Source organism: Schistocerca nitens, chromosome 2 (genome assembly GCF_023898315.1).
Source record: "Schistocerca nitens isolate TAMUIC-IGC-003100 chromosome 2, iqSchNite1.1, whole genome shotgun sequence".
Taxonomy (NCBI): domain Eukaryota; kingdom Metazoa; phylum Arthropoda; class Insecta; order Orthoptera; family Acrididae; genus Schistocerca; species Schistocerca nitens.
Window position 1 is genome coordinate 181,169,645 of NC_064615.1, and position 13,203 is coordinate 181,182,847.

Sequence of the window (13,203 nt, forward strand, 5' to 3'; positions counted from 1 at the left end):
TTTGCTCGAGTATCATGTCGTTTTTGGAAACCCAGAATCTACTATGTAGGAATCAACATGGATTCCGGAAACAGCGATCGTGTGAGACCCAAATCGCGTTATTTGTTCATGAGACCCAGAAAATATTAGATACTGGCTCCCAGGTAGATGCTATTTTTCTTGACTTCCGGAAGGCGTTCAATACAGTTCCGCACTGTCGCCTGATAAACAAAGTAAGAGCCTACGGAATATCAGACCAGCTGTGTGGCTGGATTGAAGAGTTTTTAGCAAACAGAACACAGCATGTTGTTATCAATGGAGAGACGTCTACAGACGTTAAAGTAACCTCTGGCGTGCCACAGGGGAGTGTTATGGGACCATTGCTTTTCACAATATATATAAATGACCTAGTAGATAGTGTCGGAAGTTCCATGCGGCTTTTCGCGGATGATGCTGTAGTATACAGAGAAGTTGCAGCATTAGAAAATTGTAGCGAAATGCAGGAAGATCTGCAGCGGATAGGCACTTGGTGCAGGGAGTGGCAACTGTCCCTTAACACAGACAAATGTAATGTATTGCGAATACATAGAAAGAAGGATCCTTTATTGTATGATTATATGATAGCGGAACAAACACTGGTAGCAGTTACTTCTGTAAAATATCTGGGAGTATGCGTGCGGAACGATTTGAAGTGGAATGATCATATAAAATTAATTGTTGGTAAGGCGGGTACCAGGTTGAGATTCATTGGGAGAGTGCTTAGAAAATGTAGTTCATCAACAAAGGAGGTGGCTTACAAAACACTCGTTCGACCTATACTCGAGTATTGCTCATCAGTGTGGGATCCGTACCAGATCGGGTTGACGGAGGAGATAGAGAAGATCCAAAGAAGAGCGGCGCGTTTCATCACAGGGTTATTTGGTAACCGTGATAGCGTTACGGAGATGTTTAATAAACTCAAGTGGTAGACTCTGCAAGAGAGGCGCTCTGCATCGCGGTGTAGCTTGCTCGCCAGGTTTCGAGAGGGTGCGTTTCTGGATGAGGTATCGAATATATTGCTTCCCCCTACTTATACCTCCCGAGGAGATCACGAATGTAAAATTAGAGAGATTAGAGCGCGCACGGAGGCTTTCAGACAGTCGTTCTTCCCGCGAACCATACGCGACTGGAACAGGAAAGGGAGGTAATGACAGTGGCACGTAAAGTGCCCTCCGCCACACACCGTTGGGTGACTTGCGGAGTATAAATGTAGATGTAGAACGTGGTGCAGACCCCATGAAGCCATTGGCGCAAGGCACCGTGCAAGCTGGTGGTGGCTCCATAATGGTGTGGGCTGTGTTTGTATGGAATGAACTGGGTCCTGTAGCCGGAAGGAACCGATCATTGACTGTTTGGCTACTTGGAGACCATCTGCAGCCATTCAGACCATCTGCAGCCATCACGGACTTCATGTTCTCAATCAACGGTTGAATTTTTATGGACGGCTGTGTAGGCAGCAGGCATGGCTAGAGGACAAATGTAAGGATGTAGAAGATTATCTCACTAGGGGTATACTGCCTACAGGAAAATTAAAGAGACCTTTGGAGAAAAGAGAGCCACTTGTGTGAATATCAAGAGCTCAGATTGAAACCCAGTTATAAGCAAAGAAGGGAAAGCAGAAAGGTGGAAGGAATGTATAGAGGGTCTATACAAGGGCGATGTACTTGAGGACAATAGTATGGAAATGGAAGAGGATGTAGATGAAGATGAAATGGGAGATACGATACTGCGTTAAGAGTTTGATAGAGCACTGAAAGACTTGAGTCAAAACAAGGCCCTGGGAGTAGACAACATTCCATTAGAACTACTGACGGCCTTGGGAGAACCAGTCCTGACAAAACTCTACCATCTGGTGAGGAAGATGTATGAGACAGGCGAAATACCCTCCGACTTTAAGAAGAATATAATAATTCCAATCCCAAAGAAAGCAGTTGTTGACAGATGTTAAAATTACCGAACTATCAGTTTAATAAGTCACAGCTGCAAAATACTAACGCGAATTCTTTACAGACGAATGGAAAAACAGGTAGAAGCCGACCTCGTATCTTAGAAGAAAGATTAAGGAAAGGCAAACCTACGTTTCTAGCATTTGTAGACTTGGAAAAAGCTTTTGACAATGTTCACTGGAATACTCTCTTTCAAATTCTGAAGGTGGCAGGGGTAAAATACAGGGAGCGAAAGGCTATTTACAATTTGCACAGAAAGCAGATGGCAGTTATAAGAATCGAGGGGCATGAAAGGGAAGCAGTGGTTTGGAAGGGAGTGAGACAGGGTCACTAACTAATGAGCAGGTACTGAATAGAATTGGGGAGAAGAGGAGTTTGTGGCACAACTTGACAAGAAGAAGGGACCGGTTGGTAGGACATGTTTTGAGGCATCAAGGGATCACAAATTTAGCATTGGAGGGCAGCGTGGAGGGTAAAAATCATAGAGGGATACCAAGAGATGAATACACTAAGCAGATTCAGAAGGATGTAGGTTGTAGTAAGTACTGGGAGATGAAGAAGCTTGCACAGGATAGAGTAGCATGGAGAGCTGCATCAAACCAATCTCAGGAGTGAAGACCACAACAACAACAACGTAGGCAGCATGGCTCAGTATTTCTGCAGTGGACTTCACAACGACTTGTTGAGTGCATGTCACCTCGAACTGCCACACTACGCTGGCCCAAAAGGATGTACGACACGGTACTAGGAAGTATCACATGACTTTTGTCACCTCAGATACAACTGTGCTGCGTGATTTTAATCTAGAGTACAACTCTGCACCGTAAAACATTCGACGATAGCATCAGCATTTCGAAACACTGGCTGTTTATGGGCTCGATCATGGTGAAGATCGTATTGGGTTGTTTGGGGAAGGAGACCAGACTCGATCATGGTGAAGAGCGTATTGGGTTGTTTGGGGAAGGAGACCAGACAGCGAGGTCATCGGTCTCATCGGATTAGGGAAGGATGGGGAAGGAAGTCGGCCGTGCCCTTTCAAAGGAACCATCCCGGCATTTGACTGGAGCGATTTAGGGAAATCACGGAAAACCTAAGTCAGGATGGCCGGACGCGGGATTGAACCGTCTTCCTCCCGAATGCGAGACCAGTGTCTAACCACTGCGCCACCTCGCTCGGTGAAGAGCGTATTAAACACAGTTTTGCACCTAGTCCACAAAGCCTAGTCTGTCGCGGCGTAAAACCAAGCACTGGCACGCCAGTCGAGAACGACGGGAAGAGAAGGCTGTGAGAAGAAGTCAGCCATTCGCACACTGAACGGTGCTCCCTCCTGGACGACAACGCGACAGCAGCGGCCCCTATGTGAAGAGCACATAAGCGCCGCGACTGACTGGTGACAGCCCAGTTCTATAGCAGCATCAAGATTAGTGACTTCGATAGCAGCGTCAACGCTAGTCACTTCGCTTGTACTCTCTGTGAAGCACAGACATGGGATTGTCTATACTGAAGAAGATTAATTATTTTGTATGTCACACTTTGTTTGCGACACATCTGTGTAATTGCCAAAGTTAACAAGCTATGGACAAGTCTAATTGATAATGGTGTGTCACCGAGCTATGTGAAAGCTGTCAGACTCCTCTACCAAGGTTGTACGGCAATGGTTAAAGTGAGATATCAACTATCTCAAGAGTTTGAGGTGACAAACGGACTACGCCAGGGATGCACACTTGCCCCTAAACTTTTTAAGATCTACCTAGAGGAGGCACTAAAATCACGGAAAAGGAAATGCGGAGGAATGCGTGTCCCTATAGACGACGAGATCTTGTTCACTCTATTTTTTGCTTACGACCAAGTGTTAGTAGCTGGAGATGAGGAAGATGCAAATTACATACTCCGCAAATTAAGGGGCACCGGAAAGGCTCAAAATCATGAAAAGTTCAATTTTTTACTTTTTTGCGTTTTCTGAATCTGCAGACTATTACCTTTTAATAGATATATAATTATTCAATTCCGAAGACTACAACTATTTTTAATTTTTTTTTGAAATGTGTTCTGCATGGGCGTGACCCACTGTGGCGCTGTTAAACTGCTGTCAAATGGTGTTATTATTAACGTCCGTGTTCATCAGGTACATTTTAGTGTTGTGAGATAAAGTATGTGTTGTGGCTAACCTGTGATGGTTCAATATATATCGCTGGTGTGATTGTCGATTGTTTCATGTTTATTTACTCTGTCGTTATCTCGAAAATATTCGTAATTAATTCTGTTTCTTGAGTCTCTGTTTTGTTGAAGTATAATAATGAGTAAAAGTAAAGTTATTAGAAATCCTCTGAAGGCTTTTAAGAAAAGGAGAAATGTTGGAAAGCCAAAGGTATGTGTTATTACTGTAAACAATAAAGACGATGAAAATCCCCAACATAGCTTGTGTCCCAAAGAAGAAGACAGTTGGTGTAAATATAACAAAGGATTGCTAACTGGTGTACACTCATAAGCATAGTCTGCCTCATGGAATAATGGAGGTGATAAAACCTATTTTCAGAGACTTAGCAGCACCTGAACTGTTGAAAAAGTGTATTCACGGAAAAACTCAAAACCCCAATGAAAGTGTAAATAGTGTTATATGGTCGAGAATCCCCAGGACTGTATTTGTTGGAATAGAAACACTTCACTTTGGTGTGTATGATGCTGTTGCGACTTTCAATGATGGCAACATTGTAAAGTGCAAGGTATTTAGAAATATTGGAATGAAGATAGGTTCTAACATGGTACGAGCGATGCTTGCTTTAGACAAGGAACGCCTTCGGGCTGCAGACAGGGCTGTAAAGAGTCTAGAAATACAAGCAAGAGTAAACAGGAGGAGAAACAAGAGGAAGCTGGAGGAGGAGGTTGCAGAGGATGAAGATAATCCATCCGATGGACCTGGAATGCACTAAAAAGTTAATCCAATCTTTGTCGCACGATTCCCAAAACTTTTATTTTCTCATACTAATTACATGTTTTCTAAGGATCTTCCGAACATATTTGTTTCAAAAATGGCTCAAATGGCTCTGAGCACTATGGGACTCAACTGCTTTGGTCATCAGTCCCCTAGAACTTAGAACTACTTAAACCTAACCAACCTAAGGACATCACACACATCCATGCCCGAGGCAGGATTCGAACCTGCGACCGTAGCAGTCGCACGGTTCCGGACTGCGCGCCTAGAACCGCGAGACCACCGCGGCCGGCTTTGTTTCAAACTTTCAGTAAATGTTACACAGTACCTTCTGCATAATTTAACACAGCCTTTTTCCAAAAAAACTGTATATTTTTGAATATATAAATAAATAAAAATTGCAAAAAAATGTTGTGAATTTTCATTACAATTGAAAAAAAATCATCTTTAATAACTGAACTAAAATTTTGTAATATCCCTGTGTTAAGTTGTAGCCCATATTCCAATAAATAATCTGTAAAAAGTTCAACTTCCTACCTCAAATACTTTGTGAGGAAAGATGTAATCTATAAGCGTAATTTTAACATTGCAAGTATAGGGCGTTCTGGAGCCCCTTAAAAGAAGAATATGAAAAATGGGGTCTTGTCATAAATGTATCTAAAACAGAATATCTGAAAGTGGGAGAAAAAACTGTTAACGACTTACAGCTCGGTTCTGATATTGTTAAAGGGTGTCATAATTTTAAGTATAAGTATGGATGATGTAAACAATAAAATAGGCCAGGGTAAGCGAGCCATAGAACAATCCAAATGGTATTCTCTGGAACAAAAACATAACGTACAGAACAAAACATACCATCTACCACACAATTGTAGAAAGTATCACAACATATGGTGCGGAGTTGTGGGAACTAACTCAGAGGCAGAAAGATCGCCTGCTGGCTGTCGAGATGGATTTCTGGAGACGGAGTTGTGGATACTCCAGACTTGACCATATTAGAAATGATAGGATCAGAGAGGTTATGAATGCAAAAGCACAATCCTAGACTACACAGAAAGGAAGCGCCTACTCTGGTATGCTAGACACAAGATGGCCAAAACGGGTATGACAATGGACTCCACGTCAAAGAAGAAAGTGCGGTAGACCTGCGAGATGGTGGAAAGACGACGTCAACGAAGCAGCGGCAACGAGAGGTCTTGATGAAGGAGACTGGAATGACCGTGAACGATGGAGACTGGGATGCGAGAGGCGGCGGCAGCCATACAAACCTCGCTCATATACACAGCGTGTTACAAAAAGGTAGGGCCAAACTTTCAGGAAACATTCCTCACACACAAAGAAAAAAAAATGTTATGTGGACATGTGTCCGGAAACGCTTACTTTCCACGTTAGAGCTCATTTTATTGCTTCTCTTCAAATCACATTAACCATGGAATGGAAACACACAGCAACAGAACGTACCAGCGTGACTTCAAACACTTTGTTAAAGGAAATGTTCAAAATGTCCTCCGTTAGCGAGGATACATGCATCCACCCTCCGTCGCATGGAATCCCTGATGCGCTGATGCAGCCCTGGAGAATGGCGTTTTGTATCACAGCCGTTCACAATACGAGCACGAAGAGTCTCTACATTTGGTACCGGGGTTGCGTAGACAAGAGCTTTCAAATGCCCCCATAAATGAAAGTCAAGAGGGTTGAGGTCAGGAGAGCGTGGAGGCCATGGAATTGGTCCGCCTCTACCAATCCATCGGTCACCGAATCTGTTCTTGAGAAGCGTACGAACACTTCGACTGAAATGTGCAGGAGCTCCATCGTGAATGAACCACATGTTGTGTCGTACTTGTAAAGGCACATGTTCTAGCAGCACAGGTAGAGTATGCCGTATGAAATCATGATAACGTGCTCCATTGAGCGTAGGTGGAAGAACATGGGGCCCAATCAAGACATCACCAACAATGCTTGCCCAAACTTTCACAGAAAATCTGTGTTGATGACGTGATTGCACAATTGCGTGCGGATTCTCGTCAGCCCACACATGTTGATTGTGAAAATTTACAATTTGATCACTTTGGAATGACGAAACTAAAATGAGCTCTAACATGGAAAGTAAGCGTTTCCGGACACATGTCCACATAACATATTTTCTTTATTTGTGTGTGAGGAATGTTTCCTGAAAGTTTGGCCTTACCTTTTTGTAACATCCTGTATATAAGTATTGTAATTTTCCTATCGTAATAGAACTCGTTAATACGACTTGTTTGATTGTTTGTCTAGCGAACCGAGTAAGCAGGCTTATTAGACCCTACATAGTCGCAGTGCTAGTAGTGAGTTTCCTTTAACTTTTAGTGGCACTGATGAGGCTACTTTCCATTTAAATGGGTAAGTGAACGTCCATCGTGTAAGAATTATGAGAACACAGCAACAACATATCACAGTCGTGCACTAGAGAAACTCTCCGTCTGTATGCCTCCCCTTCCAATAAGTGCAATGAAATCTGATTTCCAACGCAATCGCCTTTGCTTACCGCAGTAACTATGGCCCTGCTGTGATGCGGAAGCGATGCAAATATTGCCGTATGACGAAAACTCTCCGCAGCGGGTATTTGCCGTGGGCCGCGCCCAGCGGGCGAGTATTGGCGGTGACGGGCGGCTGACTGACGGGCCAAGTATCGGAATACCTGTGGTGCTAGCGGCGGCGACGGCGACGGCGCAGCCAGCTCCGACAGTGTCCGCCGGTCCTCCGGAGAGTCAATATGCATTGGCAGCCAGGTGGTCGCGGCCGCAGCGGCCCTCAAAGGGCGACACGGACGTTACTCCGGCGGAGCGCGCACCCACGACCCGCGACCCGCAACCTGCGACCCACGGCCGGCGATCAATGGCGCTGTTTGCAGAGTGGATTGCGGCCGCCCCGGGACTTTCATTACTGTGGAGGCGGCGTGAGAGCGTCTCCTGGGAGCGGTCGCCGGGGCCGACCACAATCACGGCCGCGCCTCCGCAGCTCCCGGGGGCCACCGCCTCCAGGCTAACCCCTTAATGAACGATTCTCACTCCGTATATTTCAACGCTCGCGATTCCTGGAAGGCACGTGCACATAAAGCACCACGCACACGCGAAACGGATTCAAACGCGTGGAAGAATCCTCGAGAATGTGTCGAAAACGCTTCTGTATTGGGGCTGTTTGTAGTAGAACTTGTAAGACGTGTATATTTCTATTGTCTATTGTCAAACCACAATTTATGAAAGATGTTTATATTTTATTAATAGGATTAAGTAGGAATAAGTAATATTTGTGATGTTGGAGATAGTTGTGGTAGAAGGGAACGTCTGCACCAAAGTGTTGTTGACAAGAGAGACCGCAAATTGATATAATTTTAAAAAGAGCGGGAGAGACCGCGTATGGATACATCTTAAGAAAAGAGCGGGAAAAACCGCGCATTGATACATTTTGTAATGGTAGCAGGGATTGTCTGCAGCAGAAAGCATTGTTGGTGGGAGAGACCGCACTTTAGCGTTCGTAGGAAGTCAGTAGTATGCGAGAAGTGAAGCGAGTCGGTAGCAGGTCTGAATCGAGAGGTTGAGAGGAGCGGTGTGCCTGCCAGCCACCAGCTATGATTTACAAGAGATTATAAACGGATGTACAGAGACAGCAGCTAACTAATTATCATAAGAGGAACTAATATTATTGAATTATTTTTTTGAGAAACTCAAGACTACTGAAGGTATGTTTGTTCAATGCTAGTGGTAAGATTATTGTAAAAAGTAAGTCCCATTTGAAAGTTTGTAAAATCATTTCGTTCAGAATATAATTAATTTTGCCAGCAATACTGCATTACTGATTATAATCCATCCCAAAAACCATCAGCGTTAAACTTCGCAAAATGTTATTGTTGTCAAGAAAAAGTAACTATGAATTACGTAACTTCAGTCAAATTAATTAAAGAATAACGTCAGCTTTGCTATTAAAGAATAACGTCAGCTTTGGTAATAAATACAGCCACTTATTATGGCAGCCCACCAGCGGCTAATAGAGTATCGTAAAACAGAGTAAGTATATTCATGCCGCAGTTCGATGTAGCAGTCAGATGGCGATCCAGTAACAGTAAAAAGGGTAAGGACCAGTTTTGGGTTATTGCAGGTAACGACTGAGGGCCACGATGACGACACATTCTATGTTTCGTCGAAATAATCAGAAAATCACTTTTAATAAGCAGCAATTAAATTTGTATGCGAAGATTGAGAAAGAGAATAAATTTCAAAGGGAAGATTTCATTTGTTATTATTAAGCAAGAGATAGAAAGCCTGAGGGAAGGTTTCATAGTTTATTGTAGAAGGGAACAAAGGAGATATAGAGGAGACGGGAAGGTTTCAAGCTGCATTTTTTTAAGTACGAAGATCCCTAATGCTTCGATGGTAGAACGCACACAGAATGTTACAAAAAGTTATTAATATTACCACGACCTTCGAGTAAGCTACAATGAGAATGTGCTCCTGTGCTGTAATTACTTTAATCTGTCCTCCACCAACTGCAGGCCTTAACCTCTGCTCTACCAAGTGTACGCGGCTGTAGATTACGTAACTGCACATATACGTACGAATAAAGATACACCGACATCACTGGGATTCATCTACAGGCAAAAACGGCTGGAGGAATTGGCAACATGATGATCACATTTCCCACGATCGTAGATTGCCCTTCGTACCGCCTTGCAAGCAGCATTCGGCTAGTCAGAACAGGCCTAAGGCGTAATCAAAGAGCGGTATTTGCATATAACATAAACCACCAATATATAGTAAAAATCTCGGAAAGTTCTTGACCGATTTACCCCAAATTTTTAGACAATACTCTACTACACATTCGGACACATAATGTTATATACTTTTCTAAATTACTGTGTACAGATTTTCTATTACACTACAAGAGAGGAAATGTTATATGCTGTGCTACGAAAATATTTAGTTTCCTTTTCTTTCTCGCAGTTGGGTTTAATAACAAGTGCTTATATTAGATGGGTAAATAAGTTCATAGTCATCTCGCGCAGAGTGTTGATGTGTGAGGAATGGAGTTTACATATTAGTACACTGTGTAATGGAACCAGCTAATTGGTTACAATTTGTTTCGGTGGGGAGTTCAGTAAATGTCGTATCATTTCAGAAATTAGACGTGCCAGCAGTTGGTGTTAGCGTAAGTGATTTCGCAGTCGTCCACGGCGTTATACGCATTAAAAGCCTCGCGCTGCCAGATTCTCGATGCAATATTTCGGCTAATTGGTTAAAATTTGTTTCGGTGGGGAGTTAAGTAAATATCGTATCATTTCAGAAATTAGACGTGCCAGCAGTTGGTGTTAGCGTAAGTGATTTCGCAGTCGTCCATGGCGTTATACGCATTAAAAGCCTCGCGCTGCCAGATTCTCGATGCAATATTTCGGCGGTCCAACCGTTCGCCATCCTCAGGAGAACTGCTGCTTCTGCAGATGAGTCCCTCTGAGAACTGAAGATGACGAACAGATGGATCGCGAAATATTGAACGGTTCAAATGGCTCTGAGCACTATGGGGCTTAACATCTGAGGTCATCAGTCCACTAGAACTTAGAGCTACTTAATGCTAACTAACCTAAGGACATCACACACATCCATGCCCGATGCAGGATTCGAACCTGGGACCGTAGCAGCCGCGCGGTTCCGGACCGAAGAGCCTAGAACCGCTCGGCCACCACGGCCGGCGAATACTGAATAGAGTTGATTTTAGGATCCGGGGGCAAACCCGGAGAGACTTTCAGGAGTATTACCGGAAGTTTCAGACAATTCAGAGGATTGCGTAGTATCCTTAACGCAGCCACCTGACGGGCTATCCTCGCCCCGTCCGTCAGCCAGCCGTTAGCGGTGCTGGTGGAGAGTGTATTTCCCTTCCCCTGCGAGGCCGATGTTTATGTAGAACTGTTGCGCACGTGTTTGTTAGGTGACGAATTACAATGTATTGAGTGAAATGGCGGAAGAAAAGTATTGTATTCGCCCAAGAGTATGTATGTAAGATTCGTACGTGCCTACAGAATCAGTGCATGCCATAAGGAGATTATTTCAAGTGGAATTTCCGGATGTTCAAGTTCCTAATCAGAGCATGATTCATCGACGGATAAATAAATTTTATGAAGCGGAAAGTGTTTTTGACATTAAACGTAGACATCCTGTACATTATTCACAAAAGAAACTCTGGATAACATTGGGCTTGTCTTTTCCTAGAAAATCAATTCGAAATTTTTCTCACCACATTGGAATTTCTTATGGCTCTGTTCGAACAGCTACAAAGTTACTGACGTTACAGCCCTGTTTACTGCAGTGCATGAACTTAGTCGGTTGAGCCTCCAAGAAAGTAGTGGTTTTGTGAATGTATTTTGAATAGTAGCCATTTTGGTGGCACTGACAGTAAACTAACTTTCTTTTCTGACAGAATCATGGTTCCACTTAAGTGGACATGTTAATTCACAAATAGACATTTCTGGAGGTCTGAAAAGCCAAGCTTAATACACGAGGCACCCATCCACGATCAAAAAATAGGAATGTTGTGCGCTATTGGCGCTGAGAGAACGATGTGCCCTATTTTTTTCCAGGCAGCAGTTAATAGCGAAAGATATGTGGAAAAAATTTGCAATCTTTTTTTTAAATTGAGAGAGAAAGTGCTTTGGTGACCTTTCAGTAGGACTCTTCGACGGCACATCCGTCCATCTTCTCATTACAGGATATTCATGACTTATTTCAGCTAATATTTGCGTTTCACGATTCCTGACGTTTTTCAATTAACACTTGTATTTCGTCATTTCACTTGAAACACTTCCACTCAATATAAATTATTCCGTCGCCTAACGATACGTGCTACCTGCACAACAATTCTACACATTTAAAGGCTTTGCAGAAGAAGTGAAATATTCTTTCCGTCAACATCGCTGCTGGCTGGCTGCCCGGCGTGGAAAAAACGTGTCCCCCCCAAGCAGTAGCATTAAGGACTTATCACCCTGGACTACTATCAACAAGTGGATTCGTTGCGATTTTTATCTCTGGTGGCATTAAAGAGAAAGTTTACAAATCGAATCCACACACTTTAGATGAACTTAACATTCGTCAAGGTATTGCTGCCATTTATCAGAACAAAATGCAGAGCGTAATGAGCAATTTCGTAAGCGGATGACAGAAATGACAACAGAGGGAGTCAGTTCAATCATCTCCTTGCGTAAATGACCTCGAGGCCCGGCCACACACTGCGAAACGGATCGATCACCCTGCATGATTCTAACCATGTACCAAAACGCCAAAAATCAGCTATATCGTTGTATAGTACAGCTTTATCGTTAAAACCTATACGCCATAAATACAACTTTATTTTCGTGTAGTGCCGCATCATTGTTAAAACCGAACGCAAAGTGGAAGTTTTCTTTAAGTTTATGTATGCATGCAGACAGTATGTCTAATGCTTAGTGTCTTGCTATCGTAGTTATACCGACTGCGAGAAAGAAAATGAAACTATAGATTTCCATAGCATTTTCTTTCTCGCAGTCAGTTTAACTAGAAACCTGTGTTCTGTTGTCCAAAAGAATACATAGTTCATGTCTGTCAAAATGTTTATAAGAGTATCGTATGATAGTTTCAAGTACATTGATCAAGAACTTTTCGAGATCTTTTATGTTCATGTTGTATATGATTTAATATAATGCCCAGTTCCATGCCTTAGAAGTGGTCAAAGTCGCAATGAGGACACAGTACCCACGGACACTCTAGATTAGGATGTATATCTGATCAGTTCCGGCAAAACATCACGTCTCGGACATAACTGCGGCCGGAAAAACATCCTGCAAGAACGGGACCATCGACGACTGAAGAGAACCGTTCAGCGTGACAGAAGTGCAACACTTCCGCAAATTGCTGCAGATTTCAGTGCTGGCCATCACCAAGTGTCAGCTTGCGAACCATTCAAAGAAACATCACCGTTATGGGCTTTCGAAGCCGAAGGCCCACTCGTGTGCCCTTGATGACTGCACGATACAAAGCTTTACGCTCCGCCTGGGCCCGTCAGTACCGACATTGGACTGTTGATGGTTTGAAACATGTTGGTAGCTGAGACGAGTCTCGTTTCAAATTGTATCGACTGGATGGACGTGTACGGCTTTGGAGACAACGTCATGAATCCATGGACCCTGCATGTCAGCATGGGACTGTTCAAGCAGGCGGAGGCTTTGTAATGGTGTGGGCGTGTGCAGTTAGAGTGATATGGGACCTCTGATACGTCTCGATACGACTCTGACAGATGACACGTACGTAA